Genomic DNA, 12,998 nt, shown 5'->3' with positions numbered 1-12,998 from the left:
CATGTGGTTTGCAGCGAAAGTAATTGGATGCTGAAAAGGAACAGATTCCATGGATGTCCTTTTGAATCCAAATACCTACCTCCTGACTTTGTATATAATAACAGATCTTGATTTCCTCTTCTAATATCATTTCCTTATTCCATAATGTAATCAAGAACCAAAGATTTGTCTTTTTTCTTGATTTGAAGAGTAAACCCTCTTTTCCCTTTCATTTGGGCGATTTTGGCTTTAATTGGTGGTGGCGGTGGCGAAGAGGACTACGGAGGCGACGGAGGAAACAAGAGAGAAATGGGTCAAGTGAAAGATTCAGAATATCAAAAAGAGACCATATTAAGAAGGTAATGAATTTCGGGACAAAATAAAATCGAAAGCTTTTTCCAATGTGAAAGATTATTTGCTATGCTATGAATAACTTTGGAGGAGCACTCCATTTAGACTTCTAACAAGTCATTTTCTCTCTCCAATGTGTGGCTTTTATTGCATTGAATATTAAGAAGTACAATTATTTGGTAGTAACTGAGTTTTATACTGCATTAAAAGTAAATTAGTTTCATAAAAGGTAAATTAAAAAAAAGGAAACTTTTTAAACAAAAATAAAAAAGAAAAAAATTTGGCATTTACTATTAAAAAACTGAAGAACGAAAAATTAGCTAAATGAATATCAAAAAAGGGACCCAAAAATTTAAGCCTAAAATTAAAACCACAAATGATGACACAAATTATTAGCTAATTTATTATCGTAAAATTTTGTCTAAAATTTATTTGTTACATGATAATAATAAAAAAAAAAATATTATATCGCTCATCTTCTAACGACATAAGTAACAAAAACAAATAATGACTAATTATTAAAGAACTCATTAAAAAAATTTATTTGAACTTTTTCAAAACTTTTCATTTACCGTGACAATGTTTAAACTCTTCATTTACCATAATAAAATTCTAAAAAATAAAACAACAAATTATTAATTAAACATACATTTATTAAAAAAACAAAATAATCTATTGTTAAATGCTACTGTTTTCTGAAAAAAAAAAAACTAAATATGTAGAGTTGTAGCTTAATTAACATAACAAAGTGATTCAAATTAATCATCAATAAATTAGAAAGAACCTTAGCCATTTCGTTATGTATTTGAAGTTAGAAATTGGGGTAAATAATACCATTTAACCTCTCTTTTTGGATTCATTTTAATTTATGGATCTATCATAATTCCAATTTTAAATCATTTTGTGTGTTTTAGGTTCGAAAGACAACCGACATTGCTAAGAAATATGATTTTATCGGCTGCTTTCAATAAAAAAAAATGAAAATTGATTCCAGAGATGACTGTGAATTTACTATCAACTTAGGTAGAGAAACTCTTGCAATTAAATTAGTACATGTTTATATTTTGATGGCTATGATTTTGAAATATAACATTTCATATTTCTATATATAAAATTATACACTTTATTCTATTTTTTATAGAAAATTTCAGTGTCTGCTTATATTTTAAGGAAACCTAAGCTACACATGATCATAGGCAAATCTTAGCTAAAAAAAAAAAACTCAAATATGTGTTCTGAACTATACAATAAACTAATGTTAGAATTATCTTCTTAACTTTTTCTTTTTTAAAACTTACACATTTCTTAAAAGGTATAATATCAATCTCCACATTTTGAATTTTCAAAATTTTACTTAAAACATATATCTTACAATTCAAATAAAAAATATTGTTATACAGTCGCTCGATGTGCGGAAAATTGCCTAGTTTTTCTAAAAAATAAATTTAGATATGTCATGCCTGGAAGTGAAGGTAGTTATCGACTGTCACGCAGTAATAAAAAAAAAAAAGGGCAATTAAAAAAAAGAGAAAGAAAACTAGGAATGGCTGATGTGGCCTACTGTGTCAGGCAATAAAGTATAAAATATTTTAAGAGACCCCTTGTAGCAGCTTAAAAGGTATTTTTTTTTACTTAATGTTCACTAAATTGAACTTGATACATATTTATGTGACAAATTGATTCAAAGGTATGGTAATGTGATAGCATATATATCTGATGTACGACAAGTGAAATTAAGCCTATTCTAACATGATCCTGCGATGCCAAAGATAACCCACTAGCCATATATCTAGGTTCAACAAAGTAAAATTGAGACCAACTATATTTTTGAATTTTCTTATATATAAAAGAGCTCTTATTTTTTGTTTCTACTAAAAATAATATATTTGGAGAATGGGAAAAAGACATTCCTTTGAGATGATGAACTTTCAAGGGTTCCATAAAAACCTTGGTAGTTTCAAGCCAAAAGCTTTATTTTTCCCCTAGAGACACATTTCTACTGGTTCTCTCCCCCATTTTAGGATGAGATTCATATAGCCAAAACAAAATCTTTTTATTGCAAATTTTCTACCTCCTCATTTAGCAGTCGCTTCTTTCCACTTTCCAATTCAATAAAATGAGGCAATCCAATTAATATTTTTCCATATTCAGGTCCCCCCATATTGGTAATTCCCAATTGATTGCATTGTCTAGCCAATCGTTCCAGATGTTTTCTCTTTAGTTCAAATAATGTTATCTTGGTTTGAGTTTCTCAAATAGTTTGGATATAAGATGATTAAAAAGCTTAGACCACATGACTTGTCCTTTCTTCTCATCCTCTAATTTATAAGTACAAGAACGTATGATATGACCACTCGATCACAATAATAATAAAAAAAATCCATGCCATTCCTCTTTTTGATTTGAGTTTGAAATCTAGTTAAGAAAGGTCGTGTTGGTTCTTTTCTGGAAAAAAAGCAACGAATCCACTGACTAATAGCTTGATTTGGTGAAAATGGAGGCGTGCCAAGTGTGTGAAGTACACCAACTGAGGATTTAATATCACGCTTAATCTGACTTCTAGGCTGTGGGTTGGATCCACGGTAAACGCTTCACCGATTGTGCAATTTAAAATAAATTTGAACAGAGAAAATTGTAAAGAGAGCTTGATTGCTTGAAATGTAAGGGATATTTAATTGCTTGAAATGTAAATTGCTTACTTGTATTGAAAAGAGCTTGTAATTACAGGAAATGTAAAATAGACAATGCTTAGGAAAAATAAAGACAATGCTTTGAAATTAAATTGCTTGGCTCATTGGACAGTTTAATTTGAATTCGTCGGAGAATTTTGGTTCTCTTTTTGTTTGTCTCTCTTGCTGCTTTTATAGGTTTTACAGACAGTTATCAAAAGAAGCCACTGACACGTGTTCTCATTAGCTCCTTTGGTCTCCCATTTTCCCATACGTGAGCAATTGCTTGAGGAGTGCACTTAAGGAGTGCTCTTTTTGTTCAACTGTAACCCACGTTTCTATTATCTCTTTCTTTTAAATAATTAATTGACTAATTAATAAAAATTAATTAATCAATTAATTACCCAAAACAATATTAATTGGGCCCCAATTAAATAAAATTCAAGCCCAATCCAAAATACTAAACCCAATTCCAAAAAATCACAAAATGGGTTCAATAATTGCCTGATAGGCCATGCTTAATACGTTAGCCCATTTTAAAAATTTTACACCTGAACTTATTTTTCTCATTTTCACAGTTGGAACTAGCTAAAGCTGTCTTCTGTCACTTCTCTAAGACTCTTTTCCTCTGCAACCTGCTCTTCTGAGTTCGAGTCAGAGGTTGAGGGAACTTTGAATGTCGCACCACCATCCACTTCTTGGTTGGTTCAACAGATGGAGGAACAACAAATCTTGATTGGTTCCTTTGGAACTTTGGTTCAGATCTAATCACTTTTGTCTTTGTAGGAAAGCGGTTAACAGATAGACCCGCTTCCCTTGGAAAATTTTACTGCCAATGTTGTTGTAGCTTCTTATGTGTACTTGAGATCTTCTAATGAACCTGCAGCTTCTTCAACTAGTCAATGATATTCCTCAAATCCACTTCCACAGCATTGATGGATGCCATAGGTGGAAAAGGATCCTTATCGATTAGCATCTGTTCTTTATCAGGGAACCCTAAGACTCCTCTGTTAATTCGATCCTGTAAAGCATTCCTGAAACTCCAGCAGTTACTAGTATTGTGGTTCTAGAAATCATGGTACTTATAGTATTGCTTTCCTTTCGTCGGCATCTTATGACCAGGTGGGAGAGACGCAAACTTTTCCTTTAGTAAGAAATCGAAGATCTCCTAAATCTTAGACGCATCAAAGGTAAATTGAGTCTCCTAATCAGAGTTCTTCTTCTGAGATGTTGTCTTTACTGGGGCTCCTAAGTTCGGACACACACAGGAACCTGAGTTCACCAATTCAAGTCACAACTGTTTCCTGATGATGCTCATGATAATAAGTTCCTGTTGAGCTTCTCTTTCTCTGTGATTCTTCTTTCAATAGCTCTTCATATTGAAATTCCATGAGGAACTCAAATCTAATGTCTGTTGGTTGACTCAGTGGTCCATTTGGCCGGAACAAGCCTCAACAGCTACTAAAGGAGCCACCGATCATGGTAGCTTCATCATTCTCCACAGGAAACCTCAATTGATAGAGGGAAAATACTTGCGAGGCAATGAGGAATTGATTGGACCCATTCTCAGGGTGTATGGTGGCTAGAAATGGCGAGAACTCACTGGAGAATAGAATCGCACGATGTCGAGTGTTTCAACGTCATTTCCTCTCGCTCTAAGCCCAAATTGCATAAACCAAGGTTTGATCAAATTCTTTGCGATGAGTAGAATATTTTAGATTATTTGGTTGCTGAAATCCATGGCCGTTGGCCGAAAGACGGTGAGAGAAAGGGGGTACGGGGCTGTCGAAAATATTTTTTTTGTTTGCTTTCTATCTCCTTGATTTGCTTTATCTGATTTGGTTCATTTCCAAAGGTTTGGTTCAATTATTAGAAGCTTCAAGATGTACTGGTTTGATTTATTATTTGATTTATTATTTTTTTCAATTGGTTTAATTAGGTTCTAGAATATTTCCTCAATTTACTAAATAATAATAATAATAATAATAATAATAATAATAATAATAATAATAATATTTGATTTTAGAATAATTAATTTAAATAGTAACACACACATATATATATTTATAATAGATTAATATTTAGAGCTCCATATTTACTTTTGAAAAATTTTGAAGGTTCTCGACTCGGAAATTTCGATAATATGTGTTGGGCTTGAGCTCAACTCTGAAAATCCAAATTAAAATTATAAGGTATTTGCAGCCCATACAGTCAAAAATCCAGATTTTTAATTTAATTGAAATTCGAAAGTTTTGATAATAAAATTACGGAATGTTTCACTCTCGTAGGTCCTCCATCCGAATCCAGAGACGCGGCAATAGTTTCTTTTTCAACAACTGAACGAGTTTTTCGAGTCATGGTGTTCTCTCAAAACTCAAGTGAAAGATGGAATGTACAAAAGTGGTCCCATTGAGCATGCCAATAAAGATTGTTGATTCTTTTTGGGAAAAAGAGCAACGAATGCGCTGGCTGACAGCTTAGTTTGGAGAAATGTGGGCGTACTAGGTATGTGAAGTACATCAACTAAGGAATTAATATCACGCTTGATCTGACTTCTAGGCTGTGGGTTGGATCCACGGTAAACGCTTCACACCACATCCCCTATTGTATGTAAAACTTTCTTATGATAGAGGTGAAATGGAAGGCCAAGTAAATGAATCCAAACCACAGCCTTCTTTAACGAGAAATTGTGAATATTAAAAGAAGAACTCCATGGCTGCACCACAAGGTAGCTATTTGCCATTCTCCAGGGACATCTAACACTGCTTTATGAAAGTCTTCTTCCAGCTCAAATTTAACCGGAAAATATTCATTCCCCAAGTCTAAAACTTGATGTCCTTTAGGTCTCCATAAAATCTCTAGTTTAGAGCAAAGGGACTTGTGACTTATTCTCCTTCCCCATAAGTGCACAACAACAGCTCTTGACCATTTCAGAGCAAGATTCTTTTGAAGTGTCTTAGAAATTCAAACCTCTGGCACCGTTCCCGTCGATCAATTTGGACATCCTTTGAGTAAAAGATATAATTCAGGTCCCCAAGCGGATCATCATCATTATCTACCTTCATACTCTGAACAATCTTATCTCGAAATGTCTGCAGGAAAGAATTGGGTGAGGAGTCAAACCCCTCATCCTTGTTGTTTCCATCGTCCTTATCACGATGTTTAACCTTCTTCGTTATAGGATCCTGATTAGTTCTTTCCTCGTTAGGGTTATCCCCATCAGAGAATTTCCTCTCACTCATCTTTTTAAATTTCTTAATTTTGTTATTCTTGTTTGGACTAATCATACAATTGATCGAACTTTTGATTACTCATCAGTAATATTTAGAATTTAAGACCAAATTAAAAATCTCATTTAATTCAATGATTTGACCTTTGACTATAATAAAGTCCAATTTGTAAAAATTTATTGGAGTTGTGTTCTTCATAAAACAATTGTAAATGATTCATTAAGGAAATCTTAAAGCATATATTCTTTTTTTATGATATTTTTTCAGAATCTTAGTTTCACATCTAATTGTATATACTTTTGCCTCCTAAGTTGAAATCCCGGATTTGTGACTGTCTGAACCACCAAAATTCTGTATGCCTGGCCTAAACTTGAGAATTTCCCTTTACGAGCAGAGAGAGGTGTTGCCAAATCTTGGTAAAATAACGACTGACTCCTAGAGGATTTGGGAGTTCCTTATACTATAGTGTTCATCTGATGATTTCCCTTGTACAGAAACTAATCTTTATCAGCAAACAACATAAGGTTAGCCTATATATAATTTCACCACAATTTGGAACCAAATAACTAAATGCAGATCGAAGTTCATTAAACTGAAGTTACAGAACAAGAATGAACCATCAAGCACCAAAAACAATACAAAACGTTAAAAACTAGAACTCTAATTCTTCAGTTTAGCAAGAAAAAAAAAAAGAAAGGAAAGGAAAACGTACAAGCAACCAAAATTTGTTTCAGTAGCTTAGAGAAAATGATAACTATTTTTCCTTTAATTTTCTCAGAAAACAAATAGAGTTCTGATGAGATTTCTGGATGGCGTTTATTCATGTGGTTTGCAGCGAAAGTAATTGGATGCTGAAAAGGAACAGATTCCATGGATGTCCTCTTGAATCCAAATACCGACCTCCTGAATTTGTATACAATAACCGATCTTGATTTCTTCTTCGAATATCATTTGCTTGTTCTATAATGTAATTAAGAACCAAAAATTTGACTTTTTTTTTTTTCGATTTGAAGAGTAAACCCTCTTTTCCCTTTCATTTGGGCGATGTTGGCTTTAATTGGTGGTGGTGGTGGCAACGAGAACTGCGGAGGTGATGGAGGAAACAAGAGAGAAATGGGTCAAGTGAAAGATTCAGAATATCAAAAAGAGACCACATTAAGAAGGCAATGAATTTTAGGACAAAATAAAATCGAAAGCTTTTTCCAATGTGAAAGATTATTTGCTATGCTATGAATAACTTTGGAGCAGCACTCCAGTTAGACTTCTAAGAAGTCATTTTCTCTATATAGATTGTACACGGTGTCCATAAATACCTAACTATTTACACATTTTCCCCATATAATCTTCACAAAGAGCATTACAAGAGCAATGTGAGAAGCATGACAAGATTTAGCCATTTCACTTGCATAAAACTAGTAGAAAGTTTAAGAAAAGTAAACATCGAGTTGAAGTCACCAAATAGAGAGAGATTACAGATAACTGAAACAAAACAAATCATTATATATATATATATATATATATATATATATATATATATATATATATATATATATATATATATATATATATATATATATAAAGGAGGATCGTGATTTTAACCTATATATTGACATGGTGCTTCATTTGAGGAGAGAGAATTTACAAAATAATTGAGTATTTTCTTTTATCTTAATTGTGAGAGATTTCGGATTTCTAAGAGATCTCAAAAAGAAAATGAAGAGATTTCAATGAAAAAATTAAGTATATATATATATATATATATATATATATATATCTTGTGTGGCTTTTATTGCATTGAATATTAAGAAGTACAATTATTTGGTAGTAACTAAGTTTTATGTTGCATTAAAAGTAAATTAGTTTCATAAAAGGTAAATTAAAAAAAGGAAACTTTTTAAACAAAAATACAAAAAAAAAAAATTGGCATTTACTATTAAAAAACTGAAGAACAAAAAATTAGCTAAATGAATATAAAAAAAGGGACACAAAAATTTAAGCCTAAAATTAAAACCCTAGATGATGACACAAATTATTAGGTAATTTATTATCCTAAAATTTTGTCTAAAATTTATTTGTTACAAGATAATAATAAAAAAATATTACACCGCTCATCTTCTAATAATATAAAACAGTAACAAAAACAAATAATGACTAATTATTAAAGCACTCATTAAAAAAAATTTATTTGAACTTTTTCAAAACTTTTCATTTACCCTGATAGCGTTTAAACTCTTCATTTACCATAATAAAATTATAACAAATAAAAAAACAAATTATTAATTAAACATATATTTATTAAAAAAAGTAAAATAATCTATTGTTAAATGCTATTGTTTTCTAAAAAAAACTTATTCGTTAACTTCTTCTGGCAAAAACTTTTATCCCTTTTAATAAGTGACTTTTCAATTTCGAGAATCAAGCAATCTTGTTTTGGCCAATTTTGGCCGTTGTATATAGGTTCGTTCTTCTTCTTTCTTCTTCTCTCTTTTTTTTCTTTTTTAAATAATAACATGATCATTTGATGCCCATCTTTGGCCACCATTGCACTGCGTAGTGCACTATCCTTTCTCTTTTCTTTTTGTTTATAATATATATAATAACTAATAGAAAAGTGGGTCTTTTTTAAGTTGTAGTGAATTTGTGAAATGTGAATTATGGTTTGGCTCCCGTATTTTGTCTTTGATAAATTTTTGAAGAATTATAGCAATGGAACCGATAAAAAATTATTCCAGAGGCACCAAATTTTTGATACCAATTCCATTGGCAACCATTTTTCCAGATTATGGCACTAGTGAAAATATATTTCTACTTTGACTAATGGAAAAACTAGTTCCTCTGAGATGAATATAAATTGTCTTACGAATCATGTACCTTTAACTTTCTGCTAATAGGTTCCACTGCTTCATTTGCTAACTCCTTCGGGGCGCCCTTGCTAATGCACTAGCTCCTCAAGTAAGTTCCTCTACTAAACTTTGCATCATTTCTTTCTGTCAGGTTCTCTCTAAGGACATTAGCAACTGGTTCATTATCCTCTCTATCAGTTGTTTCTAGATATATTTTTTGAATTGAGACGACTCCCCTGGCTCATATGTCTTCTCTCTGTTTAAGATTCAGATGTTCCAGTTATCTCTTCTCCACAAGTATGCTCTCTATTGCACCTACCCTGTGTCGCACCTGTAGATGGCTCCTCTTTTAATTTTATTTGTTTATTATTACTAAGATTGAGGATCCATTACCTCAAATTTACTTCTTTTTTTTGAGCTTGTATGAATATATTTAAAGCCATGAATCGGCCTTTACACATTTATGAAAGAAACCGCCAGTAGACCTATTTACTTTATTCATGATTGTCGTGGGATCAACTATATAACGTGCCTATAATTGTTGACATTTCTTAATGGGACCGTGGGATCAACCCCACTGTCATTGCTGATGATTCTTCATTTTCCACCTGATGGGATAGTACTCCTTGAGGTAACGACTACTGGCATTTCTCTTGTGCGGCTCTCCTGTACTACTTGATAGATATAAGCATTTCCTCTAGGCCCTTATGACCATAAAAATGTATGATCTTCTATTTTTGCTCAGGTTTTAAGAGGCTGCTAACATATGGAATTCTTGAATTCCCAGGGGTACTGAGGTTGACTTCCTTCAAAAGATCTTGGACTTCAGTAAGAACATCGTCCAGCTTAAAAAATCTCAATTCTTCCCCAAAGATCACTTCAGAACCATCAACCTCCAAGTACTCCTCTTTAGCTAACCTGTCAAACAGTTACCACAAATAAGCTCTGGATATAGCAGCTGCAGCTGTTGCCATCTCCTCATTAAAGAATGTTTTCTTAATCATGAAGCTCTATCACCTTGGATCCCACCTTGGCCTCTTACAAGGCGCAATGGATAATGACGGTGTTGAATTAACCTCAGCAACATCTGATGAGCTATCAGGAGATGAGCTAGTATCCTCTGAAGCTTCAGCAACTATAAACTCAGTCTGATGCAAGGCGCCAACATCCCCAGGAGAAAAATTATCTTCAACTTCCACTGCCTCCCTTCGAGTCCACCCCCTTCTAATATAATGGATAGGACTAAAATCCACATCATTCAATTGTGCTTCTAGGGCACTGGAGTTACTTGAAAAGGTTTAGGATTTGCCCATGCAACTTCCATATCATAAACTTTCCAAAATATTAGAAACTGATGCAAGGAGGACGACACACACCAATTGGCAAGAATCCAGTCCCTTCCCAGTAATAGATTATAACCAGTAGTGGATCTAACAACAAAGAAGGCTGAGAAAGATGTTTTACTACCAATTGTAATCTCTAGTGGTAGTACCCCCATGGTTTTTGACACATCACCAATAAAATCCAACATTGTAATGTTGGTAGCTATAAGATACTCTGTCCTCCTAATAGCTAAGAGTGTTTTGAATGGCATTATATACAACACCGATCCATTGTCTACAAGAACCCTTGAAATGGGTTTTCCATCAATGTGTGCAATTATATAAAATGGCATGATATGTTGAGTCATGCTTTCTGCAAGCTTCTCAAGCACTACTCTTTTTGGTTCTTTAGGCTTGGAACACTGAATAGTCACTACATTGCATATCTCTAGTTCATCAGAAACTGGTTCCTCCTGAGGTACATATGTTTTCCTAGGGAACTTCTAGAACTCCAGTGGTAAGACAATTCTTGTAACTACACAACTAAAAGGCAAAGGTACACCTTTAAATGAAAAGTTACCTTTTGAAATCTCTTTCTCTGCAGAACTTCCTTGGGATTCTATGTCATCTTCTATGGTTTTACACCCGAACATAGTTTTCTCATTTTCACAGTTGGAACTGGCTAAGGCTGCCTTCTGTCACTTCTCCAAGACTCTTTTCCTCTGCAACCTCCTCTTCTAAGTTCGAGTCAGAGGTTGAGGGAACTTCGAACGTGGTACCACCATCCACTTCTTGGTTGGTTCAATAGATGTAAGAACAACAAATCTTGATTGGTTCCTTTGGAACTTGGTTCAGATCTAATCATTTTTGTCTTCACAGGAAAGCAGTTAACAGATGGACCAGCTTCCCTTGGAAACTTTAGCTACCAATGTTGCTGTAGCTTCTTATGTGTATTTGATATCTTCTAATGAACCTGCAGCTTCTTCAACTGGTCAATGATAATCCTCAAATCCACTTCCACAACATTGATGGATGCGATGGGTGGCAAAGGATCCTCATCAATTAGCATTTGTTCTTTATTAAGGAACCCCAAGACTCCTCTGTTAATTCGATCCTGTAAAGCATTCCTAAAACTCCACCAGTTACTAGTATTGTGGTTCTAGGAATCATCGTACTTACAGTATTGCTTTCCTTTCGTCGGCATCTTCTGACTAGGTGGGAAAGACACAAACTTTTCCTTTAGTAAGAAATCGAAGATCTCCTAAATCTTAGGTGCATTAAAGGTAAATTGAGTCTCTTAACCGGAGTTCTTCTGAGATGTTGTCTTTACTGGGGCTCCTAGGTTCGAACACACACAGGAACCTGAGTTCACCAAGTTAGCCACAACCGTTTCCTAATGATGCTCATGCTAATAAGTTCCTTTTAAGCTTCTCTTTCTTTGTGATTCTTCTTTCAATAGCTCTTCCTATTCTGCCACCTTATCCGCCAACTCATAGAAATATCTAAACTCCATCCCTTGGAATTTCTTCCTCAACTTGAAGTCCAAGCCTCTTTGAGCCATCTTGACAAACTCATGTTCAAGTAAGAACACCTTACACCTATTCCTCAACTTCTTAAACCTGTAATAAATGAGTCAGCCATCTCTCCACTTCTTTGTGTTGGCCTGGATAACTCAGCCACACAAACCTCTGGCTCAACTCTACAGAACTGAGTATGGAAGAGATGCTGCATCTCATACTATGAATTGACTGAGTTCCTCAGCAGTGTTGAATACACAGTGAAAGGTGTACCTATCGAGGAATTAGGAAACGACCACAACTTATAGTTAGCAAAATTCTCTTAATTGGCAAGTTCCCTACATTGGATGGTGAATCTTGCTATATGCTCCATGGTTGATTGTCCATCTTCTCCAGAGAATAATGTAAAGTCTGAAATTCTGTACCCTATGGGATAAGGGTTCTCTTTATTGATTATTTCAAAATACAGCTTCACAAACTCTAGGCAACCAACTTGTCTGAGGCTAGGCCCATACACCTCTTGCACAACGTCCCTCAGAACATCCATGGTGACTTGGGGAATCTGAGGAACATGATTACCTGCCGTTTGAGGAATTGTAGTGACACCAGTGTATGTATTCTGGGGAGCTGCATCGAAGGCAACCCCTCTAGTTCCTTTGCTTCCTCCTGTGCCTGTCAACGATTAAGGAGCATAAGAAGCCTCAGTCTCATAGACACCTGGGTTAGTCATAGGACTAGTGGTCCCGAAAATAATGATAGGAGTCACTGTAGGCCTGCTCGTGGGGTGGCTTGTCTAGAGTGTTGCCTTCGATGGGTAGTGCACCGACTCCTCTCTTCGATGTGGTGGTTGATACCTCTCTTCAGCAAGAGCATGACCACTGTCAATGCTCCTCGAGGGACTTCGAGGCGGTTGCCCCTTGAGTTCTTTGGTGTACTTGGATGAAGATTCATTCTCCTCCTTAGCAGAAGACTTTCTAGTAGGAGATTGATTGACAGGTGAGTCCACAACATCAATCTTCCTTCCAGTGACCTTCTCCCTGAAGATATTCATGGTTTGCAACAATTTAGCTATCATCTCACTATTGTT

At 34.5% G+C, this 12,998-nt stretch overlaps 1 pseudogene; it reads right to left on the bottom strand.

The window, feature by feature from the left end:
- Window positions 1–3,894: 3,894 nt before the first annotated feature.
- LOC149492708 (uncharacterized) lies at window positions 3,895–12,641 on the bottom strand (annotated as a pseudogene).
- Window positions 12,642–12,998: the final 357 nt, after the last annotated feature.

The sequence above is a fragment of the Jatropha curcas genome, chromosome 11 (assembly GCF_041381405.1).
Source record: "Jatropha curcas cultivar XTBG-Jc1 chromosome 11, XTBG_Jcur_1.0, whole genome shotgun sequence".
Lineage (NCBI taxonomy): Eukaryota > Viridiplantae > Streptophyta > Magnoliopsida > Malpighiales > Euphorbiaceae > Jatropha > Jatropha curcas.
Note: the sequence above shows the minus strand (reverse complement) of the source record. Positions and strands in the feature narration are given on the sequence as shown.